This window comes from Doryrhamphus excisus, chromosome 14 (genome assembly GCF_030265055.1).
Source record: "Doryrhamphus excisus isolate RoL2022-K1 chromosome 14, RoL_Dexc_1.0, whole genome shotgun sequence".
NCBI classification, from domain to species: domain Eukaryota; kingdom Metazoa; phylum Chordata; class Actinopteri; order Syngnathiformes; family Syngnathidae; genus Doryrhamphus; species Doryrhamphus excisus.
The window spans coordinates 3876774-3894343 of record NC_080479.1 but is presented as its reverse complement, the minus strand read 5'-3'; the positions used below and the strand labels follow the sequence as shown (position 1 = coordinate 3894343).

Sequence of the window (17570 nt, the reverse complement as noted above, 5' to 3'; positions counted from 1 at the left end):
TATCTTTCATGTTGAAAATTGTTCAACATGCAGAAAACATTTCATTCCAAATACACAAAAACAAGTCTTTTGACCAAAGGCCTGGGGGCTCACTTCGTAGGGCATCAGACTTTTAATCTGAGGGTCAAGAGTTCAAGTCCCTTCAAAGATCAAGCACATATCCTTGTTCCCATTTGTCACCTTGATTTTTTGTAAAAGAAGGACTTGGAAGGCCATGTTTCCACCCAGTTTCGAACTGGGGACCTTTTGCGTGTGAGGCAAACGTGACAACCACTATACTATGGAAACCCAACGGAAGGGGCTTTTAAGGGGACTGGCGAAGTCACAAAGCAGTTGCCAAACAATGGACGATGTGTCCAAAGTGGGGGCAGATTGACAATTGTCCAAATGGACAAAGATTTCTCCTTTGTAGGGAAAATTGTTCCAGAAATAATGGGCTTTTCTTCAACAAAACAAGACATCACAATCGCGGCTTGAAAGAAACACCTTAGCCACCCTCGGGCTCACCTTGATATCTCTGTGGACTCAACTTGTGCCCTTGGAGTCAATGGTTTGGCTTGTAACCTCCTCTAACCTTGTCTGGGTGCATATAAGTACTAGCATAGAAGTGTTTCAAATGTACTTCTTCCCTGAGATCATATTTATCCTCTCTTGTAGAGAAGTATTGGATGACATTTTTAGCTAATTGCTTATTTTTAGCCTTATGCATTGAGTTTCTGGTAAGTACTACACAACAAGATAAGGTGCTCGACTGGAGAAGGCAGTTAGGACTGGGTTTAGGGTTAGACCTAAGGCTTTTTTGGCATAGAAATCGGGACTTGGGATCAGATTAGTGTTTGGTACTTGGGAACAATAAATCACGGACTGGGTTTATTCACGATTGCATTACAAGAGACTCGTCTAGAGAACACGGCCAGGTGGACTCAACGTGTGCCCTTGAGGTCACTGGTTTGTCTTGTAACCTCATCTCTGGCCTTTTGAAGAATGAAGCCAGCCAATAAGCCTTTTCAAACTGTTTGCCAAGTCGCAACATGAACAGGGATTGTGCTGAATCCCAGGCTTGAATCAGGGACCTTCAGAACGTCAGTCTAACACTCTCCCAAGTGAGTATTTCAGCTTTTAAGGTGGCGTTCTGCTTTTTCAGTCATTTGCTAAAAGTGGGGGCAGTGGGAAGCTGTGTCTGTGCCACGTATGTTGCTGTGTACCTGGTCCAGTGTGTTCTCAACTTGGGTTGGAATGTCCCCATGCTGGTAACGGGTGGGGAATACAGTCCGTTGATGAGGATACAGAAAAGGTACAGAAAATGGATGGTTTTCATTGGTTGACGTCCCCAGATATATAGTGTAGTGGACAGTATCACCCCCTGTCATGTGGAAAACTGGTGCACAATTCCCAGACATGGAGTTCCTGTTTTGTATGTCACAATGTGACATATAACCTTCAGTAGGGTTACGATTCGGGTAGAGCAAACCCGAAGACCTCTCTCAATCTTTTTCTCCAAGTGCTCAGCTGTGTTGTACAATATGACAGTCCTTTGATGCCAAGTCATTCCAGTCGTGGATAATGGACCTGACCAGGAAAATACCAGTTGTGGGATTTCAACCAGTGATACAACTAATTTAACTAATTGATGTCCCTGCGAGAACAGCCACCTACATTCAGTGGACACTCAGCAGAGGAGGGGAAAAGATAGTTGGTCAAATTACAAGCCTAGCAAAGAGGGGCTTGTTTGTTCAATTCCTGCAGTCCTCTTCTGGTATTTCCATGACTCTGGTTTTCATACTTTTCATCCGAGGTCATGTTGAAGTACAAAGAGTGTTTTCCGGAGAAACGCAAGACCCCAGGATGCAATAGGTCTGCTTTGTACACTTTTCAGCAGCGGTCATGTTGAAAAGCACCCCTGGTTTACTGGGTGACGCCACTTCAAGATGCAAGAAGCTGTCAGAAGTGGGATTCGAACCCACGCCTCATTAGAGACTGCAACCTGAATGCAGCGCCTTCGACCGCTCGGCCATCCTGACCTTCCAGGTTTTGCTCCTTCTCTCCCCTGAGAAACTAGGTCAGTTGTGGAATTGATCAAACATCAGGATGGCCACATCAATAAAAACAGAACAAAAAATGATATCTAGAGCAGAAAAAGGCCTGGTTAGCTCAGTCAGTAGAGCATGAGACTCTTAATCTCATGGTAGTTGGTTGGAGCCCTACATTGGGTGATTCAGCACTTTTACATCTGAAAGATATCTTTCCTGTTGAAAACTGTTCAACATGCAGAACACATTTCATTCCAAATACACAAAAACAAGTCCTTTGACCAAAGGCCTGGGGGCTCACTTCGTAGGGCATCAGACTTTAAATCTGAGTGTCAAGAGTTCAAGTCCCTTCAGAGATCAAGCACAAGTCCTTGTTCCTATTTGTCACCTTAACTTTTTTTTGTAAAAGAAGGACTTGAATGGCCATGTTTCCACCCAGTTTCGAACTGGGGACCTTTTGCGTGTTAGGCAAACGTGATAACCGCTACACTATGGAAACCTGAAGGAAGAGGCTTTTAAGGGGACTGAGCTCAATTTTATTCCACACATTAAAAATGTTACAAAAACAGGATTTTATTTTTCATTTAAAGAATACAGCCAGAGTCCGCCCGTTCCTCTCTCGGGCAAATAGAGAGATGCTGATGCATGCTTTTATTTCCAGTCGTATTGACTATTGCAATGCCCTGCTTTCTGGTCTTCCTAAAAGAAACATCACAAGTCTACAACTTTTACAGAACAACTTTTGCTGCACGTGTGCTGACGAGGACCAGAAGGCAGGCGCATATTACACCGCTTCTAAAATCACTGCATTGGCTCCCTGTATGTTTCAGGATCCATTTGAAGGTTCTCTTAATGGTTTTTAAATGCCTTGGGGGTTGTGGGCCTTCTTATTTTTTCTGAATTTCTTTTACGTTATGAACCCTCGCGGCCCATCAGGTCCTCCAACACCGACCTGTTATGTATTCCCAGCCCATCAGTCATCCGGGAAATATGGATTGTGTGTCCAAACTGGGGATGGATGCTCGTGTATACACCTTCAGACATCAAGCAAATATCCTTGTTCCCATTTGTCATCTTGATTTTTTTGTAAAAGGAGGTCTTGAAAGGCCATGTTTCCACCCAGTTTCGAACTGGGGACCTTTTGCGTGTGAGGCAAACGTGATAACCACTACACTATGGAAACCTGAAGGATGGGGCTTTTAAGGGGACTGGTGAAGTCACAAAGCAGTTGCCAAACAATGAAACACGACGATGTGTCCAAAGTGGGGGCAGATTGACAATTGTCCAAATGGACAAAGATGTCTCCTTTGTAGGGAAAATTGTTCCAGAAATAATGGGCTTTTCTTCAACAAAACAAGACATCACAATCGCGGCTTGAAAGAAACACCTTAGCCACCCTCGGGGTCACTTTGATATCTCGGTGGACTCAACTTGTGCCCCTGGAGTCAATGGTTTGTAACCTCCTCTAACATTGTCTGGATGGCTGGATGTCTGGCCTTTTGAAGAATGAAGTTAAGGTCCTTTCAGCCAGCCAATAAGCCTTTTCAAATTATTTGCCAAGTCACAACATAAACAGGGATTGTTCTGAAAACCGGTCTTGAACCAGGGACCTTTAGAACTTCAGTCTAACGTTCTCCTAAGTGAGTATTTCAGCTTCTCAGGTGGTGTTCTGCTTTTTCAGTCGTGGGTAAAAGTGGGGGCAGGGTGAATCTGTGTCTGTGCCACGTATGTTGCTGTGTACCTGGTCCAGTGTGTTCTCAACTTGGGTTGGAATGTCCCCATGCCGGTAACGGGTGGGGAATACAGTCCGTTGATGAGGATAAGAGCTACAGAAAATAGGAAGGATTTCACTGGTTGAAGTCTCCAGCTACCATAAAAACGGTCATGGGCCACAAGCCTGTTCTGAATTCCGCTTTGGCCAATCGACACTACATCAAGTCAGCAGCAGTCCTTGTTAGTATAGTGGCCAGTATCTCCGCCTGTCACATGGAAGATTACGCGGTTCGATTCCCAGACGGGGAGTTCCTGTTTTGTGTGTCACGTTGAACCTTGAGCAGGGTTGCGGTTGCAACAACCAGTCCGGGAGAACAAGACCTCTATTCATCTTCTTCTCCAAGTGCTCAGCTGTGTTGTACAATCTGACAGTCCTTTGCTACCAAATCATTCCAGTCGTGGATAATGGACCTGACAAGGAAAATGACAGCTGTGGGATTTCAACCAGTGGCTCCTCAGCGAAAGGAGCCTTAATCTGGTGCTTCAGACACTCATCCGCACAACCCAAAACGGTGCCCTGATCAGGAAAAAACTGTGACCTTGTGAGGTTCGCTGACAACGGAGGACACTGAAATGGAGCCGCACAAAGGAGGGTACCTGCACTGTTTACGTGTCCGTCGACCAGGTAGACCGGGATTCGATTGGCGGACTTGGAATTGTTTTTATGTGCAGTGACAGCAGTTCACAGACAGCGCTGAAAGATGACCCGAACCGTTCGACCGAGGACCAAGACAAATCCTATCTCCAGTCAAAACCTAACCAAATGTCAGTTCCCTGACCGGTGTTAGGGTTAAACCCAAAACATTATCACCCACTGTGAAAGAAGACACAAAGACGTGAGATATAGGCTTGCAAGGAGAGTGATCAGAGACTGTTCAGTAACATTCATCCAACCTACTCTGAAAAACAGTCTCTGCTCTCCTTCTTTTATTAAAGTTTAGGTGTGCCCTATTACATAGGTCTCAATCGTCTAAGGGAGGGGGAACAGTTCACACGGTTGAGACTGGTTTCAACATCAAGCAAGCATATTTTGAGAAAGCAAAGACAGATAGGAGACATCAAGCTTATTTTGAGAAAGCAGAATGTCTCAAGGAGACATCCTGTTATTGAGTGTCTAAAGGAATGTGATGAGTTATGCAAACGTGTGATCTATGTGCATGTAATAGTAACTTGGATAATATGAAGCAAGCTTATTGAATTTGATTACATGATATATACAGCTTTATTCCAACTACCGGGAATCGAACAACGGCCGCGGTGGTGAGAGCACCAAGTCCCAGCCACTAGACAACCAGGGACTGCATCATGTCTGCACTCTGAAAGGCAGAGACTGTGTCGCTTTGACGTACTCCAGCAAAGGAACCAAAATAGTTCTGAGACTGGACCTTCTCTGCCAACACTGCATCAGCAGGGGAATTAGCTCAAATGGTAGAGCGCTCGCATTCTCCATGAACTCCTTTGTTTTTTGATGAAATGTTCCCAAGTAGCGAATACTAATCCGGGCCCCAATCCCGATATCTAGGCCAAATACAGCCATAGGTATCACCCTAAACTGGATTCAGAGTCCAGAGTGCTAACCATTACACCATGGAACCCTTTGTTTTGGATGTGACTGGCACCTTCTGGCGTAACAATGGAGGCTTTGCAAACCAGGACAACAACTTTACTCTCTGATGAGCGCAAAGTATTTTCGGGTACAATCCAGGGGTCTTGTGCTCTCATGGAAATGGCTGTTCTTTTCCAACAGGAGTTGAGATGAAACGTATTCAAATAGACACTCAAATGATCACTCAATCAGAATTACTCCGTTTGCCAATTTCAGACTGCGTGACAAAGACTCAAGTCCAACTCCATTGACAGGGAAGCGGAGGTCCTTCAGACAAGACGGTATTGCCATTCTTTGCTGGCAGACATAACACAAGAAACAGCTTGTCTTTCGAGCCGGACTTGAACCAGCGACCTAGGGATGCCAGCTTGAACCACTACAGTCCTCCGCTCTTCCAACTGAGCTATCGAAGGTCTTGTTGCTTTGGTGCGAATGAGTACAGCCAAGCGTTTGACAGCGTCTTCACTGTGTACTGCTTTCCTTTCCTGAGACGCCGGATCCAGAATCTCTTCGAAGCCGTCCGGAAGTCCTTCTCCATGGCTTCTCCAAACTCCTCCCATGTCAGAGTTTTTGGCTCAGCGAATGCCAAAGCCGCGGACCGCTTGGCCTGTCGGTTCCTGTCAGCTGAAGTCCCATGAGCCAAAAAGGCCCAATAGAACTCCTTCAGCTTGACGGCATCCCTCACCAACGGTATCCACCAACGGGTTCTAGGATTACCGCCACGACAGGCCCTGACCACCTTAGGGCCACTGCCGCCTCGACAATGGAGGCACAGAACATCCCTGCCTCCCTCTGGATCTTGCAGGTCACTGGGAAGATATTTAGCTCGAAGGACCATTTGGTCCCGAACATGAAACTTTTGATCTGAGTGTCCCGGATTCAAGTCCCTGTTCAGGTGACCAGGTCTGAGGTCCTCTTGCAAACGCCTCCTTTGCCCTCAAAATACAAGGACAACACCTTGGTACTTTATGGAAACTACATGAGGAGCCGGGCTTTTAACTGGAACTGGAAAGACTTGCGGCCCCAAACTGTCAGAAGTGGGATTTGAACCCACGCCTCATTAGAGACTGCAACCTGAATGCAGCGCCTTCGACCGCTCGTCCATCCTGACCCTCCAGGTCTCGCTCCTTCTGTTCCCTGAGAAACTAGGTCAGCTGTGGAATTGATCAAACATCAGGATGGCCACATCAATAAAAACAGAACAAAAAATGATATCTAGAGCAGCAAAAGGCCTGATTAGCTCAGTCGGTAGAGCATGAGACTCTTAATCTCATGGTCGTGGGTTCGCGCCCCATATTGGGCGATTCAGCACTTTTATTGATACATCTGAAAGATATCTTTCCTGTTGAAAACTGTTCAACATGCAGAAAACATTTCATTCCAAATACACAAAAACAAGTCTTTTGACCAAAGGCCTGGGGGCTCACTTCGTAGGGCATCAGACTTTAAATCTGAGTGTCAAGAGTTCAAGTCCCTTCAGAGATCAAGCACAAGTCCTTGTTCCTATTTGTCACCTTAACTTTTTTTGTAAAAGAAGGACTTGAATGGCCATGTTTCCACCCAGTTTCAAATTGGGAACCTTTTGCGTGTTAGGCAAACGTGGTAACCGCTACACTATTGTTAGGGTTAAACCCAAAACATTATCACCCACTGTGAAAGAAGACACAAAGACGTGAGATATAGGCTTGCAAGGAGAGTGATCAGAGACTGTTCAGTAACATTCATCCAACCTACTCTGAAAACAGTCTCTGCTCTCCTTCTTTTTATTAATTAGAGTTTAGGTGTGCCCTATTACATAGGTCTCAATCGTCTAAGGGAGGGGGAACAGTTCACACGGTTGAGACTGGTTTCAACATCAAGCATATTTTGAGAAAGCAAAGACAGATAGGAGACATCAAGCTTATTTTGAGAAAGCAGAATGTCTCAAGGAGACATCCTGTTATTGAGTGTCTAAAGGAATGTGATGAGTTGTGCAAACGTGTGATCTATGTGCATGTAATAGTAACTTGGATAATATGAAGTAAGCTTATTGAATGTGCTTTATTCCAACAATATGTGTTTCAAAAACATTGTGCATTTGGACATTTGCGGGGCTAAGAAAACAGACCACATTAGCAAAACAAAAGAGGTTCGGGTCTAACATTTAAGGGAAGCGCTCTACTATCTGAGGTAATTCCCCTGCTGCTGCAATGTTGGCAGAGAAGGTCCAGTCACAGAACTATTTTGGTTCCTTTGCTGGAGTACGTCAAAGTGACACTGTCACTGTCAAGGCAGAGCCTTGCTGAGTGCAGACATAAGGCAGTTCCTGGTGGTCTAGTGGATAGGATTCGGCGCTCTCACCGCCGCGGCCCGGGTTCGATTCCCGGTCAGGGAATTGACATTTGGGTAGGTTTTGACTGGAGATAGGATTTGGCCTCGGTCGAATGGTCGGGGTCATCTTGAAGCACAAACCTTGAAGCGACTGACAACAGAAATATAAACAAAACATGGACACACAATGGACAACACAATAAGACAAGGTCCTCGACTGAGAATGCTGTCAGGACTGGGTTTAGGGTGAGACAGAGCATTTGTCGGATGCTCAGGGATAGATCCTTGTTAGAATAAAATGTAGATAGAATGAATATAGCATCAGTTATCACCCTTATATCCATTTGCTTAGACAATAGAAAGAGTGTTTGAATGTGCTGAAGAAGAAATGTTCCTGTGACCCTGATCAGAGACCCCCAGCAACCCCCAGGTCCTGGATGTGCCTGGATGCGCCAACCGCAACCCTGCAGATGTTCACGTTTATCCTGCAAGAACGTGTCAAGATAAGAACTCATAAAACAATAAAAGTAATTCCTCTCACATACACACACATACACATAGAGAAACAAATACAGCTCGTGCAACTGCCACCACTAGAGTTGCATGACCATGTAGTAGGGACCCCCAAAAGAGAATAAATAAAGAGGAGTTTGAACTGCATACTCAGTGGAGCGGCATGTCACTGGGTATGTGGTTTCACTCTCCTCGCTGCGAGTAACTTTGAATATTGTTGTCTGTCTCTTCTGTATTTCTGCATTTAAGTGTTTTTACAAGTGTCACAGGAGTTTGAACCTGACAACCCACTGACTCACAACGACCTTGCACATCTACACGTGTCAGGGTTAAACATATTGGCCTCTCATGTTACATGGTGTGACTAGGGACGTGGAGTCAGTACTTCAGTCTCCGCATTGAACGTCTGCAGCAACTGCACTAAGCCACTTGCTGCCGCTGCCTTTGCTCAGAATGAAGTCACAAGAGTGCCATACAGACTGACTCCTTGAGATAACCAGAGTCCTGTCTCTGAATTTGGACACAGGTCAAGTGGCTGGGCTTGTTGTGGGCGACCTGATGAGACCACCACTCAGCATGTGGCATGTGCGAGAGACTAGTCCGGGCGGGACCGGTGCAACTCATACTTACCTGCCAGGGGAGATACCATGATCAAGAAGGTGGTTCACCCAGGGCGAGGCTCAGCCATTGCACATGGGTTGAGCTGACCTCTGCGAATTCCCCAAATGCGTGAATCTCGACTGCATAATTTGTGGTAGTGGGGGACTGCGTTCGCGCTCTCCCCTTATCCCGTGTTTAAAACAAGAGGCAGGTGCAGCACCGCGCCAAGCTCCTTGGCTTGCGAGTGCAGCCAGACCGTGCAAGAAACGACCAGCCCAGCACTACCAATGCTTGCTGGAAAGGTCTGCCCGTCCACGGGAGACAACCAACCAGCCGTGAGGCCGATCTGCTCTCAGTCAGGAAACCTCAATGAGAAACGGCAACAAGACAGAGAAAGAGCGTCGGCAACCATTTCGATTGATCTGAGTCTAAAGTTCAAGGTTTGCTCGCAGGCAAATTTGAAGCAGCGAGAATGAGCAATCCGCACCTCTGAGTAAGAGTTCATGGTTCTCACCCAAAAAACGATAGCTTGTAGCCGTGTGTTGTTGTTTGTATTCTGTGTTTTGTCTGAGTCACGGCTGGTGTGTGTTGCTTTTTGCTGTTTTCTTGCCTGAAAGGACTTCTCGCTCAGCCAAAGCAAAGCCAGGTAAAAACGTAATCATTTGTACCTTTGTTGGAATAGTTGCATCTTGTGCCTGTAGTGACACTGCCTGCAGTGATGGTTATTTCACCACCACCACCTGCTCATACCCCATTGGAGCAGCAGCAACCACCTCCTGTGTCAAAAAACTCAAACAAAAACCATGTCTGTGCTGTGGCCAACCAAAATGAAAATATCAAGTGGATGGGACATCAACCACGACGTTCATCAACAAGGCCCTGTCAGATAATCTTATTGCTGCAGAAGGTCTGGCAGACCCGAAGATGCCATTTAAAGATTTCAGTCAAACAGACTTCTTCCAGCGAGAGGTGGATGAGACAAGAAAGAGGGTGGAGGAAAAACAGCAGAAGAAGAGAAAGAGGGAGGAATCTCCTCCACCCCCTGTCCGAAAGTGCCTCTGCAGGATGCAGCTGAAGCAGGGCCGGAAAAGCCCCCGCATCCACACTGGCTTCAGAGAAGTACATCTACTGTCCTGCCAAAGTGTTCTCCATCTATAGAGAGCACAGGATGGGAAAAGAGATGAGCTGGAGGGAGTTCCAGGCCTCTTCTTTCTATGAAAAGGAGAAACAAAGGCGGCAAAATAAGTGAACAATGTGTATATTCTTTATTCATAACTGCTTACATGTAGATTTTTTTATTATTATTGAGAGTGTTCTTGAGTGTGGCAACCTGATAAATAAATATTCTTTGTGACATTGCATTGATTTTGTATTTTATTTCAAGCACTGCTATCAATATAAGCCTGATATGAATAGTTTGTAATTATATAGGGATTAATTGGAAAAAAATAATATTGTGGAGAAGAAAACTGTGACTTGACTGCTGGCTTAGACGGGATTCAAATACCTGACTTCATTTCTCCAAAGTCTCTCTGCTTGTCTGACATCTGTCTCGCATCCTGATTGGCTGGCAGCAAATGTCAACAACACAAGCAATTGCACAGAGACTACATCAGCATCACTGCAGTAAGGTTTCAATAAGTTTCTACTTCTGACAGAAATGTGCAAATACTCAAGTGCTGTCCACCTTAACTGTCAGGTGGTCCGTTCTCTTACGTTTCAGGTGTCATTCTGAGTTCTACCCTTTTGCAGGAAAAAGAGCCTTTGTACTTTTTCACATGAACTCTAAAGAAAGGTACAAGCTGATATACACTGCATTGGCTGGGAATTGGACCCGGGCCTCCCTCTTAGCAAGCGAGATTTCTACCACTGAACCACCAATGCCACATGGGTTTGTACTGTCGGAGAAAAGTGGCTGAGCCTATGCAAAGTGGCGCTGAATGACAAAACATCACAATGTCATACTCTTTGGATTCAAGCACTTTCTGGCGTAACGGGATCCACAACAATCATGTCAGGTGTGGATGCACCGTAGACTCGTTTTTGAAGGGCAAGTGACAAAAAGAGGTACGTGGCTCAAAATTCAGCTGCCAAAGTTTCACGGACCAAGCACCCAGGTACTGCTGGGATTTGAACCCAGGATCTCCTGTTTATTAGACAGGCACTTTCACCAGCTAAGCCATAGTGCCAGCTGAGCATGTCAACCTGGCAATGCTGCCTTTACTCTTCTAGACAGTAACTGCTTGCACTGTTGAGACAACAGCATTTGTCGTGTGTCATTCGGTCAGCAGGTGGGGAATCCCGTATATATTTGGCACCAATACAAAGGGTTTACCTATTGGGAAGAATGCAAGGGCTCTCCAAAAGAGTCCAACACAAGTGTCACACGAGGGTCTGGAAATGGTCCCTGGGACTGACACAAATAACTAGGTTGTTAATCTGGACTAACATAACATAATACCCACATGGGAAACAAAACGCAGAGTGTGTGAATGCCTTTTAAAAAGTGGCCTCTGGAGGGTCAGGGTGTCCGAGTGGTCGAAGGCACTGCCTTCAGATTGCAGTCTCGAATGAGGCGTGGGTTCGAATCCCACTAGTGACAGCTTCTTGCATCTTGAAGTGGCGTCACCCTTCATTCTAGAGTGGCCGAGGCTGTTACTCCTGGGCAGTAAACCAGGGGTGCTTTTCAAAATGTCTGCTGCTGAAAAGTGTACAAAGAAGACCTATTGTATCCCGGGGCCTTGCATTTCTCCTGAAAACAGGCTTTGTATCTCAACATGACCTCTGATAAAAAGTATGAAAACCAGAGTCATGGAAATACCAGTAGAGGACTGCTGGAATTGGAACCAATGAGCCCCTCTTTGCTAGACATGTAATTTGACCAACTAAAGCATCGTGCCTGTGAAGCATGCAAACTTGACTTGAATGGTGCCTTTAGTAGAAAAGGAAATCCTGTGCATCTGGCACGGACACAAAAACAGTTCACCAATGGGGAAACATGTTCATACAAGGGAGGGAGACCAAAGTGTCAATTGTCACCAGGGAAACACCCTCGAGAGGTAAACAAAACAGCATGTCAAAGCAGAGCGTCAACAATCCTCTCAGTCACCAAGACTGCAAGGAGCAGATCAATGGGGGCAGTGGCCCCCATTATCCTCTACCCAAAATTTAGACCACGAGTGCAGAGAATGCGGACCGTGAAGGAACAACAAAAGCCCCCGTCGACAACACCCTGCCCCTCATAACCCCCCGGCCCCATAACCAACAGCGCAGAACCCAGTGAACTGCGAAACACCCCCATCAAGGCAACCAACCGACCAGGTAAAGGTAAAGAAAACAGCATGGCACGGAGAATGCGGTCTGTTAAGGATGAGTTAGTCGATTTTAGCTGGAAACATTTGATGCAATGGTGTCCTGTGGTCGATTAGCTCAGTTGGTCAGAGCGTGGTGCTAATAAAGCCACGGTCATGGGTTCATTGGAGGAAGGAAAGAAATCGGGGCACAAACACCAGTCATGTTCTCGGTCGGTAACCTATCACTCACGTCGGGTCCACCGCACCACTACCAGAGGTCAGCCCTGAGGAGCGACCAGAAGAAGGCATCCACCAGTAAGGTAGAATTACACTAAGAGGTATTAATGCCGGGTTGTACAAATCGGGAACCTGTGGACATAAATTTACCGTTCGCCACTGTGCTGCTGAATATAAGCTTACCTTTGACATCTGTAACCTCGGGGTGCGCGAATGGCCTACAATTAGCCAATAAAACAAAGGATTCCTTGTAGAATTTAGGCAATCAATCCCGCTACCTCTCACATGCAAAGCAAGCGCTATACCATTTGAGCTAATTCCCCTGCTTTTCCTGAATTGGCAGAGAAGGTCCAATCTCAGAACTATATTGGTTCTTGAATTAACTCAGAGCAAATGACTACTGGATCATGGGAGGGAGCAAAGCAGTGGCTCAACATATTTGACAGTGCATCCCATGCCGGAAAGCTCGATGAGCCACAGAGGAACAAAAGATGGCTGACTTACCTCAAGACCACATTGAGCCTTCTCCACCAATTACCTATGGTGGCATGGATTGTTTTGGCCCCTTTCACACAAAACAAGGGCGTAAAGAACAAAAACAGTACAGTCTACTATTCACTTGTCTATGTTCTGGAGGTGTTCACATAGAGATGCTGGAGGACTTGACCACTGACTCATTCATCAATGCCCCAAGATGCTTCATTGCCATCAGAGGTGCTGTTTGGCACATCCGATCAGATCAGGGAACATACTTAGTTTGAACTAAAAATGAAATGGAAAAGTCTCTAAAGGAAATAAACACAGAAAGAGTAACAGAATACCTGGCAGACAAGCAATGCAACTTTGTCATAAATGCAAGCCATATGGGAGGTGTTTGGGAGCGCCAGATCAGAACCATCAAAAGCGTGCTCATTTCAGTCCCAGCAAACAGTGCTGGCAGGTTGAGTGATAGTTCCTTGAGAACCTTTCTTTAGGAAGCCATGTCTGTTGTGAATAATCACCCTCTTACTGTGGACAATGTAAACAACCCATGTGTCTGGAACCACTGACACCTAACCACCTGATTACCATGTAGTCATTTATTCCCATGCCACCACGTGTTTCCAAAATGGCACTGCTGTCAAGTCAAACCCTTGTCCAAAATAATTTAGATAAGGCAGACAGGAAAAAAATAAATAAAAAGATAAATAAAAATAAAAAATACTTTTCATGGCCCTCATTAAGGGAATAATAAATTTTCGTTGCAATTAGCACCTTATTTTACTAAATTAAACACGGGAGATCAGGTGGGGAACATCTAAACCGGAAGTGGGAATCAGTTTTAAGCGCACCTGGGCGTCTGCATTAGGGCACTTCCTTTCTCAGCAGGTAAGGCTGCAGACAAGTGGTATCGAGAAGGTAGTCAGAACTGCACCCCAAACCTTGCGCAAACTGGAGCTATACAACACTGAAGAGGCAGCCGGTAAGAAATTCCTTTTAATATTAGCGCTGTGGTTTAACGCACCCGTGCCACGTAAGGCACGGCTTTTTTTTGGATGTGATGGCCGCTGGTGACGCGCGCCTCACTTTAGTTATTGGTACTAGATTAAAAGTATTAACACGGTGCAATTAGTTAGAAAGTGGGGTCTGGAACACCGTCGATCGCCTGTGTCGCGTAGGTGCACACGGCGGCTCGCGGTGGTTCATTTAATTGGCACCAATTGAGCTGATCAGCGAGCTTTGGGCATCGAAGGAACGCGCTATGCTCATTTCTTTTCAGTGGGCCTATATTATTTAGAGCTTTTATAATAATAATTTTAGTTACGTGGCAAGATGGGGGCAATGCAAATGGTTTAATAAATAGATCAAATAAAATAACGAAATAATGAAGTAAAGAATAAGTTAATAAATGCAGGTTAAGGGGACAAAATTATTCCAACCGTTGTTAAACTGTTTAATGGTTAATATACTGCTGAACATGATTTATATCTTATATAAATACTTGCATATGTATATTATTGAGCATATTATATATATTTAGAAATATGTATATTGTGTATACTTATACTTTCCCCTTTTTTTTTGTTGAAGGTTTTCACCTATGCACTATGTGCTACACTGCTGTGCTACACTACGCTGTGCTGTGCTGTGCTGTGCTGTACATTGTCACAACAAGACTTGTGCCTCACCAAATAAAACCCAAAAACAGCGAAAGCATCGAGTGAATCCAGTCTTTCCTCAGTGTGGCTACTCAGACCCCCTTTTTCAAGTTCAGGGGATGCGCAAGGCAAGAAGGAACTTGACAGCTGCGGACGGCTGCCTTGGTGTGTTGGTCCTCCAGCACCTGGACTCCGCAGGAACCTATGCTAGGATCCTGTTTGTGGACTTCAGCTCCGCCTTCAACACCATCCTCCCAACTCTGCTCCAGGAGAAGTTCTCCCAGCTGAGCGTGCCTGACTCCACCTGCAGGTGGATTACAGACTTCCTGTCTGACAGGAAACAGTGCGTGAAGCTGGGGAAACACATCTCAGATACAAAAACCGTCAGCACCTGATCCCCCCAGGGCTGCGTTCTTTCTCCTCTGCTCTTCTCCCTGTACACAAACAGTTGCACCTCCAGTCACCAGTCTGTCAAGCTCCCAAAGTCTGCGGACGACACCACTCTCATCGGACTCATCTCTGACGGCGACAAGTTTGCCTACAGGTGAGAGGTTGACCATCTGGTGACTTGGTGCAACCTGAACAACCTGGCGCTCAACGCCTTAAAAACAGTGGAGATGGTTGTGGACAACAGGAAGAACTCAGCCTCTCCTGTCCCCATCACCCTCTGTGACTCTACGATTGACATTGTGGAGTCCTTCCGCATCCTGGGTACCATCATCTCCCAGGACCTCCAGTGGGAGCCGAACATCAGCTCCCTCATCAAGAAGGCACAGCAGAGGATGTACTTCCTACGTTCCTATGGCAGCTGAAGAAATTCTTCCTGCCAAAGACAATGTTGGTGCACTTCTACAGCTCCATCATTGAGTCCATCCTCATCTCCTGCAATCTCCCGTCCCTCCAGGATCTGTACGCCTCCAGGACCCTAAGGCGTGCAGAAAAGGATTGTGGCCGATCCTTCTCAACCCGGACACAGTCTCTTTGAGAGGAGGCTGCGGTCCATCAGGACCAAAACCTCACGCCACAAGAACAGTTTCTTCCCGTCTGCTGTCAGCCTCATCAACAAGTCCCGGAACCCCCCCCCCCCCCCCCCCCCCCCCCCCGACACTGTTCACACCCCACCTCTGCCTCATCCTGCCACTTTGACACTCTATATGCGTTAAATTAACGCTCAGTTTGGACTCTTAGGAAAAACAATCAGACTGCAGTTCCGGAACAACAAACAAAAACAGACCGTGTACATATATTTATACTGTATACTGTATATTTTGTATTTTCACTTTTTAATAGATGTGTCTGCACCTACTTCACCAAAACAAATCCCCAGTCGAGGTCAGCAGGCCCCGTCTCCACTGTAAACAGTGTGGACTGGGCAATGCTTCCCTTTTCGGAGGGTCCGGACGGTTTGCCAGAACCCCTTCGAGGCCGACCAAAAGTCGTGCTCCATGGCCTCACCGAATTCTTCCCACACCCGAGTTTTTGCCTCGACAACCGCCGAAGCCGCGAACCGTTTGGCCTGACAGTACCTGTCAGCTGCTTCCGGAGTCCCACAAGCCATCAACGCTCGATAGGACTCCTTCTTCAGCTTGATGGCGGCCCTGACCTCTGGTGTCCACCATCGGGTTCGGGGCCTGCCGCCACGACTGGCACCAACCGCCTTGCGCCCGCAGCTCCGGTCAGCCGCCTCAGCAATGGAGGCACGGAATATGGCCCATTCGGACTCAATATCCCGGTCCTCCCCCGGGATGCAGGCGAAGCTCTGCCAGAGGTGAGAGTTGAAGACTCGACGAACGGGAGACTCTGCCAGACGTTCCCAGCACACCCTCACTACTCGTTTGGGTCTACCAGGTCTGTCCAGCATCCTCCCTCGCCATCTAATCCAACTCATCACCAGGTGGTGATCAGTTGACAGCTCAGCCCCTCTCTTCACCCGCCTGTCCAGAACATGCGGACGCAGGTCTGATGACACGACTGCAAAGTCGATCATAGACCTGCAGCCAAGGGTGTCCTGGTGCCAAGTGCACTTATGGACATCCCAGAATTTCTAGGCGCAGCTAAGGTGTTGAGGGAATCTGTTTCAGGGGCCTTAGAATCTCATCTCTGTTATTTGCAGATGATGTGGTTCTTATGGCCTCTACGGGCTGTGACCTTCAGCGCTTACTGGGACGGTTTGCATCTGAGTGCGAAGCGTCTGGGATGAGACTCAGTACCTCCAAATCAGAGGCCGTGGTTCTCAGTCGTAAAAGGGTGGAGTGCTCCCTCCGGGTTGGGAATGAGGTCCTACCCCAGGTGGAGGAGTTTAGGTATCTTAGGTATGGTCACGAGTGAGGGAAAGTGGGAGCGTGAGGTCGACAGACGGATCAGCGCAGCCTCGGCAGTAATGCGGTCGCTGTAACGGACCGTCGTGGTTAAAAAAGCTTTCAATTTACCGGTCGATCTATGTTCCCACCCTCACCTATGGTCATGAGCTTTGGGTCATGACCGAAAGAATGACATCTCGGATACAGGCGGCTGAAATGAGTTTCCTCCGTAGGGTAGCTGGACTCACCCTAAGAGATAGGGTGAGGAGCTCAGTCATCCGGGAGGGCTCAGAGTAGAGCCGCTTCTCCTTCACATCGAGAGGAGTCAGTTGAGGTGGCTCGGGCATCTAGTCCGGATGCCTCACGGACGCCTCCCTGGTGAGGTGTTCCGGGCATACCCAGCCGGGAAAAGGCCCCGGGGCAGACCTAGGACACGCTGGAGGGATTATGTCTCACAGCTGGCCTGGGAACACCTTGGTGTCCTCCCGGTGGAGATGGAGGAGGTGGCCGGGGACCGGGAAATCTAGGCTTCCCTACTAAGACTGCTGCCCCCCGCGACCTGGACCTGGATAAGCGGAGGAAAATGGATGGACGGATGGATGGATGGATGGACTTGTATACTAAAATGAGATGGAGATAATTGCAATATTTGTCGGAATAGTTCTGGAACAAATGGTGGAAGGAGTATCTGACCAACACTGCTCTGAGACAAAGATGGCATACGCCAAGAAGAAACATGCAAGTTGGAGATGTGGTGATCGTCAAAGAGG

At 46.9% G+C, this 17570-nt stretch overlaps 7 non-coding genes across 7 annotated transcripts; 2 read left to right on the top strand and 5 right to left on the bottom strand.

Annotated features, from left to right (window-relative positions):
• Positions 1–215: 215 nt before the first annotated feature.
• trnav-cac (transfer RNA valine (anticodon CAC)) lies at positions 216–288 on the bottom strand. The gene has a single exon. It is a non-coding gene; the product is annotated as a tRNA-Val (tRNA).
• A 1651-nt stretch (positions 289–1939) lies between these two features.
• On the bottom strand, positions 1940–2021 carry trnal-cag (transfer RNA leucine (anticodon CAG)). The gene has a single exon. It is a non-coding gene; the product is annotated as a tRNA-Leu (tRNA).
• Positions 2022–2456: 435 nt separating this feature from the next.
• On the bottom strand, positions 2457–2529 carry trnav-aac (transfer RNA valine (anticodon AAC)). Its single transcript has one exon. It is a non-coding gene; the product is annotated as a tRNA-Val (tRNA).
• A 611-nt stretch (positions 2530–3140) lies between these two features.
• trnav-cac (transfer RNA valine (anticodon CAC)) lies at positions 3141–3213 on the bottom strand. Its single transcript has one exon. It is a non-coding gene; the product is annotated as a tRNA-Val (tRNA).
• A 2522-nt stretch (positions 3214–5735) lies between these two features.
• trnay-gua (transfer RNA tyrosine (anticodon GUA)) lies at positions 5736–5822 on the bottom strand. The gene is given in 2 exon segments: positions 5736–5771; positions 5786–5822. It is a non-coding gene; the product is annotated as a tRNA-Tyr (tRNA).
• Positions 5823–7711: 1889 nt separating this feature from the next.
• trnae-cuc (transfer RNA glutamic acid (anticodon CUC)) lies at positions 7712–7783 on the top strand. The gene has a single exon. It is a non-coding gene; the product is annotated as a tRNA-Glu (tRNA).
• Positions 7784–8854: 1071 nt separating this feature from the next.
• LOC131102437 (U1 spliceosomal RNA) lies at positions 8855–9018 on the top strand. The gene has a single exon (XR_009119433.1). It is a non-coding gene; the product is annotated as a U1 spliceosomal RNA (small nuclear RNA).
• The last annotated feature ends 8552 nt before the right edge of the window (positions 9019–17570 follow it).